This window comes from Colias philodice, chromosome 20 (genome assembly GCF_061535455.1).
Source record: "Colias philodice isolate Cphi_HAF_F1 chromosome 20, ilColPhil1 Martin Lab GWU primary, whole genome shotgun sequence".
Lineage (NCBI taxonomy): Eukaryota > Metazoa > Arthropoda > Insecta > Lepidoptera > Pieridae > Colias > Colias philodice.
In genome coordinates this window covers 2,574,216-2,587,063 of record NC_143105.1, presented here as the reverse complement: position 1 = coordinate 2,587,063, position 12,848 = coordinate 2,574,216, and the positions used below count along the sequence as shown (strand labels likewise).

The 12,848-nt window shown below is 33.2% G+C and overlaps 1 pseudogene across 1 annotated transcript; it reads left to right on the top strand.

The window, feature by feature from the left end:
- The first annotated feature begins 3,449 nt into the window (after positions 1 to 3,449).
- On the top strand, positions 3,450 to 10,143 carry LOC149479317 (UDP-glycosyltransferase UGT5-like; annotated as a pseudogene). Its single transcript, XR_016317279.1, has 8 exons — positions 3,450 to 3,596; positions 3,989 to 4,076; positions 5,474 to 5,666; positions 6,426 to 6,623; positions 8,002 to 8,221; positions 8,517 to 8,736; positions 9,275 to 9,520; positions 9,893 to 10,143. The product of XR_016317279.1 is annotated as a UDP-glycosyltransferase UGT5-like (transcript).
- Positions 10,144 to 12,848: the final 2,705 nt, after the last annotated feature.

Sequence of the window (12,848 nt, the reverse complement as noted above, 5' to 3'; positions counted from 1 at the left end):
TCAAAACAATTGCGATTATTAAATCTGATGTAATTATTTTTTCATAAATATATAATTATTATTAATTACATAATATATTGCACTGTGAAATATTTACGTATCACTTTATTTTTGATGTTCTTAATTGTCTTTTATAAAATTTAAGTGACGCATTCGCATTGGGATCAACAATCCGATAAGAAAAGAATGGAGACAACATATAGGTACATAGCTTTGATTTCAATTCTACAGATACAAAATATACAATCTATCTAAAATGATACAACGGATGTTTCCTGCGTTTTCTCGACAAAATACCGAAACAACGTAATTATTGTATAGTACGTTGGGCGTGAAAGTAAAAAAACAAATGAAAAGTGTTTTCCATATGATTATTTATTAAATTTACGCGATTAAGAATAATTTCAACGATACAATTTAGTAACCGATAATTCAGAGAAGGATTAAAGAAAATACCTGCCTGATCATTTTATCAAACTCTAAAAGAATTATGGTTATTTCGCATCACTCGGTTTATTAGTTTGGTAATAATTATTAAAGGTAGTTACAACCCTAGCCATTGAGTCGAACGGTAGGCAACACAATATCGACTTTGTGCGGGTACATATGGTACATTTCTTCTTGCTGTGAAGTGTAATTATTATTATTAAGATTTTTTAGGCTATAGTGTAGTAATTTTCACTTTTGCATGGAAGTGATGTATCTGCTAGTATCTAATCTGTACTGAAAACATCTGGCAATAACCGTTAGAGTGGGAACCGAAAAGAGCTCTCTCAGGTACCTAGACTAGTTGAATGCTAGTAACTATATAAAATAAAAATACTATAGGCTAGAGTGAGAATAATATTGATATATATGGAAAAAAATAGCTACAGAGATAGTACTGTATGCATAGATCTGACCATGTAGTAGCTAGTTTTTGTTGTCTGCTGAAGTCTGTACGCAATGAAAATGTCTGCCGTTTCGAAAATAAGTTTTTAAGACCCTAATAAATAAAATATATGAATGGCAGATCTGGTCAAATACTTTCAAAATTGTATTTTTTTCAGCACTTTCATAAGTGTCTGCCAGAATGTTATCCGCGTGATAATGGTCTGCCATTGTTATTTTCCGATAGTAATAATAATCTATTTTCAAATATCAAAATGGCAGACGTGGTCAAATGGTTTCAAAGTTCGCCAAAAATTTCCACCTGTCTTACCTAAGCGCGCGGCTCGTCCACCACTCTGGGCTTAGTGACTCCTCATCTCATGTATAGTAGGTATAGGGGAATCAACACACAAAAATCCAGGTCTGGTCAAATACATACAGGTAGCTTTGCGCTAGCTCTCTAGCTATATGTAGTACATGCAAAAATAGCTTCGAAGTCATTGTCTATGAAAACATTCGTACCAATTTTAAGCTATAGCATCTATGCAATATCATCCCGATTTCTTGATACATTCAAACACTTAATTGAGCAGGTAATCACAAGTTAAAAATGCATAACATCATTTTGGATAAGACACGTACACTATTAACTCCACCGCCCGTAAGGATACTGACTGTCAAATAAAAAATAAAAAAAAACTTCAACGAAATCAGTCCATCTGTTTTAGAGCTACTATACCACAGACACGCAAAAATAGACATCAACTCATAAAACTAAAAACAACAAAAAAAATTAATTTATTTTATGGCGGTACCATGTTTGTCAGAAGTCGTTTTTTTTCTGATAGTCACTGCCGGTAATTGAACCCAGTTCTCAGGCTAATCCTATGCGATAACCACTGTACCCAGGGGTTATGGTAATTCATACAACAGCTGTTTGCTTTGAAGATAATTTTTTGAAAGTCACTGTATTTAATAGATAGGTATATTTTGTTGTTATACCTACGCTACTAACTTCAAACTCAGCTAAGCTATCCTTGTGTGCGGTCTTGGCTGAATATTACAATTAATATGAGTTTTTTTTTATAGAATTGCTGTATTAAATTTTCCATAGTACTAAAAATTTTGGACATAAGCTTTAGAATTTTATTTTAATTAGGTACTTCTACTTCTACTTAGCTTAAGGTACGTAAGGTTTATCTAAATATTGTGTTATGCAATTTGTATTACCTACTGTAAATAATTTTATATTGTTACATTTTATAAGTTTTTAGTGACTAGTGACTTCTTTTAACTAGCTGCTCCGCGCGGTTTCACCCCCGTGGCTCCACTCCTGTTGCCCGTAGCGTGATGAAATATAGCCTATAACCTTCCTCGATAAATGGGCTATCTAACACCGAAAGAATTTTTCAAATCGGATCAGTAGTTCCCGAGATTAGTGCGTTCAAACAAACAAACAAACAAACAAACTCTTCAGCTTTATAATATTAGTATAGATTTACTTTTTTCTAATTTTATAAGCTTTGGAAATAGAACTTAAGTTTCTTCTTTTATCTTTAAATTATTAATTAGCATTGTTTTAATATAAGAGCCCCCGCAGACCGCAGACTTTTTATCGGCAGATAGTTTGGTCGGGCTCTTAATCAGTACGCAGATGTAAGCAAATGCGCACACTATGACGATTAGGTATCGGCCGATAAACAAGTTTGATGGGCTTCCCGATTCAATTCAAACTATACTGTCGGCAAACTATCGGCCGACTGTATAATCAGTATTGGCTCCCTACCACACTCGCAAACACGACGATTTTTTAGTCGGCCGACTAGGCCGATAGTTCAGTTCGCTCCGAGCTTTGACAGCGAATGGTCGGCCGCGCATGTTTTGTAAAATGGCGTCGCTCAATTCTCAGTCGCTTATTTCGGAATTTTCGATCGTAACTTTGATCGAGGAAGTCGAAAAACGCCCTCCACTTTATAAGAAAGACTTAAAAGAGTAGGTACTCTGTATTTGACAAGTTGGTTGAAGCTAGTTATGCTCATTCGATAAAAGGCGAAAATTTTTTCGGGTAATGGAGTAATTTGGAATGCATAGTGTAAAATTTTCCATTTTAATCTATCACTAAAGATAAGATGCACCCAATACTCTCGGGCTCTCTTTTTAATTTTCCTCCTCCGGTGTATGAGAGCAATAATAACAATTCTATACAATGTTTTATTAATTTTCATTGTGCGGTGTGACCACTCTTTTCAACAGTTGGTTAGAAACTAGCAAATAGTCGGCAGACTGTTGGATAGTTTGCGCACTCATAACCGACTGAACTGTTTAGTTGGCTCGGTGTGCGTACTAGCAGGCCAACCCGACTAAACTATCGGCCGATAAAAAGTCTGTGGTCTGCGGGGGCTCTAATGAAATGTCTACAAACTTTTTTATTTTGATTTATCATTTATTTATTCAAACAAAAACTTTTTTCAGACAAAGCTCCAACGCAATTTTCGAAATTATTGAGACAAAAAATGTTCCATATTTTATAGTCTCAAAATTAATTTTATTCGTCAAGCAATTTTAAAACAAACTACATAATGTATATTCGGTATTTACTACTATTAACTACATTAGTAGTGTGTACTAATAGTTATAAAATCTTAGTAGTGTTTCCACTACCATCTAAAAGTCATTCCATATTAGGAGATGGAGTAGTAAATGCTTTGGCAAAAGCTGGACATCAGGTAAGATGTTATTTTGGGTAATAAATTGTTTTTTCTGTATTAAAGAAGATATCTACGAAACATATTATGGTAAAAAGGCCTCGTATGATTGTGATTTAAGATTTTTATGTAACAAAACAATTAAATAATCTTCTTGTAAATAAATATAGCTCATTATCTGTCAATCTTTTTTTTTTAACTTTACGTTGCTTATAGCACGGATAAATATTTTCATAAAGCCAATTCGAAAGGCTAATACTTCATGCTCTAGTTAATTTTATATGAATGAAAGGTAAAAGATTTCCTACATCTATAAATATATAGAAATTCTTTTACCTTCACATGACCCATTTTGTAATACTCTCAAATAATATTTGATCTTGTATGTCTACATCAAGCATTAATATTTACAGGTAACCTATCTTACATCACTGCCTAAAGGAAAAGGACCGTCTAATATCAGAGAAATCGATTTAAGTATGGATATTAAACCTCTTCCAGGTAAGTTCTTATTATATTCAAAAATCAGTATATTTAGCATTGAGATAATCTAATATCTAATATCTAATATATATTATAAAGGCGAAAGTTTGTAAGGATGTATGGATGTATGGATGTATGGATGTGTGGATGTTTGTTACTCTTTCACGTAAAAACTACTTAACCGATTACAATGAAATTTAGCACACATATAGAGGGTAACTTGGATTAACACATAGTGAAGTCCCGTGTCCCCGTAGTGGGGTAAGGGGCAGATGCATTATTCATACATCTGTTTCACTGATCGATTTTCTTTAGGGGTAAGTAGGTGATCAGCCTTCTGTGTCCTGCCAGACCGAGACTTTTTTTTTCTTCGTCTCCACTGGGAATCGAACCCAGGACCCCTCGGTACTACGCTCACGCGTCAACCACTGTACCAAGGAGGCGGTCCTACGGATGAGTCCGGCGGATTAACACATAGGATAGTTTTTATCCCGGAAATCCCACAAGAACGGGAACTATGCGGGTTTTCCTTTGCAAACGCGGGCGAAGCCGCGGGCGGAAATCTAGTATGTACTACGTAGTACATATTATCTCAATGATATTTAGAAACTAAGTATTCCTTAAATCAATATTTTATAATCTCGTCTCAATCTCAATTTGAAATTTGATTTGATTTGATTTGACGTTTACCCTGTTACGTCAATATCGAAGATTTTATTTAAGCACTAGCGGTCCGCCTCTGCTTCGCCCGTGGTACCTACATGTTTAAACTATCCTATCTCTCAAGTTGGATCGAACTGCACATGGTGTGCGAATTTTATTATAATTGGTTAAGTGGTTTAGGAGTCCATTGAGGACAAACATTGTGACACGATATTTATATGAACAGGGTGTAATCGTTAAGTGTGCACAGGCGATTATTCCGTAACTATTACAGATATCAAAAAACTTTAAACTGATATCGAAAGTACTTAACCTAATGAGTAAAATGGACATAATAATAATAGATAATATTTTTAAAAATGTATTATGGCCATCTTACTCATTAGGTTAAGTACTTTCAATATCAGTTTAAAGTTTTTTGATATCTGCAATAGTTACGGAGTAATCGCTTGTGCACCCCTGTATATATAAAGATATCAAAGAGACTATAATAAGCACTTGTAAAATACAAGCTTTCTTGCTTGGGTTAAATAAGTAATAAGGTATTTTGGAAGTTTATCATCGGATTTAAAATGCAAATAATGTTTTTCTTAGTTATTTTATGGATCAATAAAAATGCACGTCAGTTTGGAATAATTGATTCATCTCATCTTAAATTTCATTCTCTTTACTTAAAGATAATCGGAACTTTATTACCATTTCAATTTATATTTAATGTAATTTAATTTAACATTATACATCTTTTATTTCAGAAAGTGTCAATGACATGAAAAATTTCTTAAATAAAGATAAGAATACAGAAAACATAGCATCACTCGTGACTTCGTTGTACAAAGTGTATAGCCTCGTTCTTGAGAATAAAGGCGTACAACAGTTAATAGACGATCCCAATGAACAGTTTGATGTTATTATAATTGAGTGGTTCCTTTTTAATTTTGTCTCTGGGTAAGTTTGTTTATTAAGCTATTGCATAGTTTCTATCGCGGGCTTTGAGCGCGGGGACTGAATCGAGAAATTCCGTAACGAAAAAACCTCATGCTCCCCACTCCGACGGGCTCGGAGGTGTGGCTTGAAGGCATGCTATGCAATAGCTTTACCGCGGCAGACCCCGAGTGCCACACGTCTTTTTTAAAATTATTTGTTTCCATTCATTCAAGAAAGCATCAGCTATCATTTTCGACTTTAAAGGTCTTGTAGGTACTGCATGAATACAGCATGGTTATTGGTTATACTTCAAATTTGATACAGAGAGAGAGCTTTAAGTATGACTGTCAATCGTACACACAAATCACTTGCTTCTTTTTAGTTAAATCTGTGAACAATCACCTCCACTACATAATATAAAACAATGTCGCTATCTTTCCCTAGTGAACTGATTTTTATGCAGTTTTTTAATTGATAGAATGGTTCTTTGAGGAAGGTTTTCGTAAATAATCCATACTTAATATTATAAATGCGAAAGTAACTCTGTCTGTCTGTTACTCAATCACGCCTTAACTACTGAACCAATTTACATGAAATTTGGTATAGAGATATTTTGATACCCGAGAAAGGACATAGGATAGATTTTATCTCGGAAATCCTACGGGAACGGGTTTTTCTTTGAAAACGCGGGCGGAAAGCTAGTTTGTTAATATTTTGACAAAGCGAGGAAATACGCGCGTGAAAGCTAGTGAAGTATAAATTAATACCACTATATTACAGATTCTCCGCTATATTCAAATGCCCATACATCTGGGTATCCACCACGGATCCTGGTCGAGAGGTTCTCCAACTAGCTGGGGGTTCCATCAACCCAGCGTACGCACCAGATTCCACCTCCTTCAATGTACCACCTTTTAACTTCTACCAGAGGGTCGATGAACTGCTGTATTTTCTGGGATCAGTGTATAGAGAATACTTGTAAGTCACTATACTAAATATTCTTAACTTGTTAGTAATAATTATGAAGAAGTAAGATTTTTGTCTGTTTTTTATGGCGTAGCTCAAAAACGAATCAATAAATTATAGAAATTCTTTTAGCATTTTAGACAAGTTGTCATGTTTGCATATTAATTTTTTATCCAATTGCGCCAGAAGGAGAATTTTGTCTGTGACTGTATAGCTTTTTAACTTTATATACTGCTTGATACTATAAATTGAGTTTATTAGATCCATCCAAATTGTTAGAAATACACTGGACACAATAAACTGGATTTCTGCCTTTCGACTATTTAGACCGGGAGATACTGACACAAAATTTCGAGTCATTTGTAACAGGATGGCGGTTCTACAGGGGTCTTAGTACGCAATGACAAAAAGAAAAATGATGGTGTGAACGCTGGTACCGGTGGGTTAGTCGCGTGGGCGTTAGTCGAACTCGTCGGAAAAATAGCGAAAGTCAAACGATTTGTAACACAAAAATTTTAGAATTTACCGATAGCCCATAAAAAAGAAGTAGGCGGTAGTGTCATGCCATACTTTTCCGGTATGACTTACAGCCCGCCATACCGACGCGAATGTGTTGATTTAAAAAAAACAATTATTCAACCATTTGTACCAAGCTAACTTTTGCACAGGTAACCATCGTCGTGCAGCCATTTACGAAAATCGCCATGCCATACTTTTCGGACGATTCCAAATGGTCGCCATACCGCCGAAAATCTGCAAAATTTTTTTATTTCGCCTATCTTTTTGTACCAGTATTGCATTTGGCTTTTTGGAGAGTATTTGATAAAATGTGACCATTATTATATTTGCCATACTTCTAGTAGGGGGAAAAAGTGCTGTCATACTTGAAAAATAAATTTATTATTAATTTATATAAGTGAAGATTTCCAACACCTAGATCTTTGAAATTTTGTATTTATATTCGTTGATCCTCAAACTTACAGGAAAAATAAGTGCCATACTGTTACAAATCGTTTGACTTTCGCTATTTTCCGATGAGTTCGACTAACGCCCACGCGACTAAGCCGCCGGTACCAGCGTTCACACCATCATTTTTCTTTTTGTCATTGCGTACTAAGAACCCTGTAGAACCGCCATCCTGTTACAAATGACTCGAAATTTTGTGTCAGTATCTCCCGGTCTAATTTACGTATGACCATTAAGTATACGATAATAATTGAAGCCTTGACTTCCATTCAATGTTATAAAATATAAAGTTAATAATAGCTATTCCTTTTTAAGCGTATAATAATCTGCATTGTATCTGTGTCTAATTTCTACAATTACAATTAAGTATACAATTCATTTATTATTATACAATTTATTTATTTATTATACAATTCATTTGCAGTATCTTCAACCCACTTCAATACAAGGAGTACGAGAGAATATTCGTACCAGCTATCAAGAAACGCGGCCATGCTGTTCCTACAATGGACGAAGTGGCTTTCAACGCATCTCTGATACTGAGCAATTCCCATCCATCTATGGGCAAGGCGATACCTTTACCGCAGAACTTAATACCCATTGGAGGGTATCATATCAGCCGTGACGTCAAACCTTTACCTGAGGTAAGTTTTTACGAAGTGAATTATTTTTCTGGCCGATTTTAATTGCTGGAATCAATAAGTACACCTTAGAAACTCATTTGAATGACACGATCAAATGAACCAATAATATCCTGACAATACATGCTTGCAATCAGTCTTAGTTTTGTTATTTCATTATGTTTATAAGTGATATTTTTTAATAATATGGTTGCTTACTGACTTTTATAAGATTCAAAATTCTATTTGCAAAATATATACTGTTTGTGTAATACAACATTTTATCCGAAATCATATTGTAATTTTGGATTGTTCACAGAATTTACAGAAAATACTAGATAACGCTAAAAATGGCGCAATTTACTTCAGTATGGGTAGCAATTTGAAGAGCATGTTGTTCCCTACTGAATTAAAACAAGGTCTATTGAAAATGTTCGGTGGATTAAAATACACGGTTTTGTGGAAATTCGAAGAAGAACTGCCAGGGACTCCGAGCAATGTTCATATTGTTCAATGGGCACCACAGCAGAGTATTTTAGGTGAGAACTCTTATACAAATATACTGGGTGGAAATTTTCTATCAGCCCCGGAGGGAAACTAGGTACTTTAAATACTGGAGACAGCAAACTTTGCTGAAAGGAAACATTCCTTTATTTTTAAAAAGGAATAGAAGTGCATTCTAAGATTTTCGATAATTCACTTGCTTTGACCGGGAATCTAAATAGAAATTAAAAAAAATAAAATGTATTATTTCATTCTTAAATTCGACACGACTATATTCGAAGTATAAAATATAGAACAACAAATATATAAAAGGTTTATATTAAAGCTAAAAACTAAAAATTTAATATTATTCGAATTTAATTGAAAGAAATACGAAAACAACTCTTTGTTCGAATTTAATTGAAAGAAATACGAAAACAATGAATTATATTTCAAATTGCTCACATTACCGGAGCCATGGCGATGGGAAAGGAAGTATTTCGTTATTTTTAATAATGATTTTTAATCAACATACCCAAAACGCCGGAAAATTATCAATTCGTAGCTTTTGTTCATTTGCTGTTTTTATTTCAGCTCATCCAAACTGCGTCCTATTTATAACTCACGGTGGACAACTTTCAACGACTGAAACTGTTCATTTTGGTAAACCTATAATAGCAGTCCCAGCATTTGCTGACCAGTTTATAAATGCTGAGAGAGCTGTGCAACAAGGTTTTGCTAAGAAGGTTGATTTGTCGTACGACTTGGCTGAGGATATGAAAGTCGCTATTGAAGAAGTGTTATGTGATCCTAAGTAAGTAAAATCCTCTAAAAAGATCTTTGATCTACTTCTAACGGTGACACAATCGTGAAAAATAGTTAATTCCGAATTTTGAGTACTCTAACTTTTAAGCATTTTCGATGATGGGAATCCATTAATAAAGATGATGTGAAAACTCTTCATATTAAATATTCTTTGTGACATAGATTCCTACACTAAGCTAATTAATTCAAAAGCTGACGGCACATTTGCAAAGGAATTGTCGGTTACAACAAAATAATGCTTATGTGGTGAAACCATAAGGCGATCAAACAGCTCGATTACCTGATCTATTATAAGAAATTTAACGTACAATAATTATTTACCCCGCCACTTTTATTTACATCACACTTCTCAAATAATTCTCTAACTTGTAAATCAATTTCAAGGTACCCAAATATACCACGACAGACCAGTCACTCCTGACAAGGAGCTGGTACACTGGGTGGAAAACGTGGTGAAGACCCGTGGGGCTCCCCACTTGAGGTCACCAGCGCTCGGTGTGCCACTGTATCAAACGCTTTACTTAGACCTACTTGGTATTATAGTGACGGTGCTAGTTTTAATCATAGTAGGTGTTAAGAGACTGTTATTGTTTATAAGAAGTGGTTATATTATTATGGTAAAGCAGAAAAAACAATGATTTTGAATGAAATAATTATTAATAAATGTTTTTATGGAACTATGTGTTTGTATTTACCTTCTCAACGTTATTTTGGACACATGAGGTCAATATATTTTTTGAAATAAGAATCGTCTTCTTGTTTTTTTTAATATAACTCAAATATATTATGGAAAAAATACATAGTCCCTAAATAAAATTGTTTGGGTAAGTTTATCGATTGGTAGGAATATAATAACAGTTCTTATCAAGAATTTATAAAGTGATAATAAACTCATTAAAATATAACAAAGACGAACTTATATAAAAATCAAATGATTTTGAGTGACTCCAAAAATATTATTATACATTATTTAATAATTACATTTTAATGTCCATTATTTTACATATTATTTAATATTTTAGACGTGAATTAATTTGCAGCATTATAGAATAAATCTTCAAAATTTAACAAGTTTAAATTATTTAATGTTGGTTATTTAATGTGATTCATTATTTACAAGCGCGCGGTAATGACAATTAAAGCATTTATTATTCGTAACACCATTATTATTATTTAAATTATTTATAATACATTTACGATTTATTTTATACAACCGTCAAATTACGAGTATATGATCTGAGGCCATCTGAAGCAATACATTTTTACAATTAATTTGTAAATTCATAGTTGAAAATCGTCATTGTTTAGGCCTATCCCTTTGGTATAATTTAATTTGGAATTAACATCTACTTATTTATGACAATTCAAAGTATACAAATACAATCCCTATTTATTTACCTCAAACTGCACTTAATTAAAATCTTAATAATTAAAAATATATATATATATATATATATATATATATATATATATATAAATACCAACCTGGGCACTAAGTTGATCCAGCCCGACTGCCGTGCATTCCTGACTCCACCTTTTCCCCCATATTACTCGACTCCGGTTGCATAGATCTTGCCCGGAGTGGCAACGGCGCAAATATTTGAGCGATGTTGCCAAACGTATTCATGGAGAAATTGATGTACTCAACATTTTTATTGCTAAGATCTCGAACTAAATCGACTCCGTAACGGCCGAAATTCAGAAACCCATAAACACTTGTTGGCTCCGTTTTATATACCAAATCCAAAGACGTATGTTGATCAGATCCATTTATATTATCAAAATTACAGCTTTATTTGATCCGACAAAACGAAACTGTATATTAAGTAACGTAGATTAATTTTTCGTAAACACTACAGTATTTGTTGGCTCCGTACACAAACATATTATAGTTAGGTAATGTTCCATACATTGCTAAATCCGCCTAGACTAGACGAACTCGACTCCGTAACGGTTCAAATTTTGAAATGCTCAAACACTTCTTGACTCCGTTTTATAAACCAAATCATAAGTCGTATGTTGATCTGTTCCATTTATATGCACTTGCATGACATTGACATGGGGATATGAAATTAGGGCTAGCAAAAAATCTCCTGAGTTTGGAAGTTGAAGAAGTCGACCGTAATTCAATTGAAACTTATAGAAAACGTTGTGAAACTAAAAATACGGAACCCTAAAAAGATAGATATTTAAACCCATTAGAAAAGGAGGGCACTATGATGAAAATAAAATTCCAACAAAACTACTAGTCCTACGGAAAAACGTTCAATGGCAAAGTTGTAGGTAATAAAAAGATCTACAACTTTTGTATAAACAATTTTTTCACATAACCTCAAAATTTAGGTGAAAAATTCAAAAAACCATGTATTTTGTTTTTTATTTTTATCAACTTCAAAATTTATTTATTTTCTACGAAATTTGGTGGAAACTTACTTTATTATGTCTCAAATACACTGTAATTTTTTGATTGAAAATTATTTTGAATTAATACCAAATAAAACAACCTAATTTTCAATCGAAAATTCACCCGTCAAAATATCAGCTTTTTTGGGAGCCTTTTATTCATTGAAATCTCTACTTTCATATTTTGTAAAAAAAATAAACATTACCATAGTAAATGTTCTCAGGAAATGCATACAAACAGTGTGATAATGAGCTTTTACTAAATCAGGCACACTTCTCGAACTCTATATCTTCTCTTGTATCGGCTTTTCGGTAATATTTCAAAAGAAAAAAAATAATCTGTTCTAAGTATAATATTTTACAGCATATTCAAAAGCAAAATGATGTCGATAAAAACATTTCAGGTAGTTCGAGAAGTGTGTCTGATTTAGTAAAAGCTCATTATCACACTGTTTGTATGCATTTCCTGAGAACATTTACTATAGTAATGTTTATTTTTTTTTACACAATATGAAAGTAGAGATTTCAATGAACAAAAGACTCCCCAAGTTTTTGAAAAAAGCTGATATTTTTACGGGTGACTTTTCGATTGAAAATTAGGTTGTATTTTTGGTATTAATTTAAAATAAGGCGCAAAAATGAATATTTTCAATCAAAAAAATTACAGTGTATTTGAGACATAATAAAGTAAGTTTCCACCAAATTTCGTAGAAAATAAATAAATTTTGAAGTTGATAAAAATAAAAAACAAAAAACATGGTTTTTTGAATTTTTCACCTAAATTTTGAGGTTATGTGAAAAAATTGTTTATACAAAAGTTGTAGATCTTTTTATTACCTACAACTTTGCCATTGAACGTTTTTCCGTAGGACTTGTAGTTTTGTCGGATATCGAGAGAAACCATTTTTTTCTCTTTAAAGCTTTTAAGCCTCCCACTTCC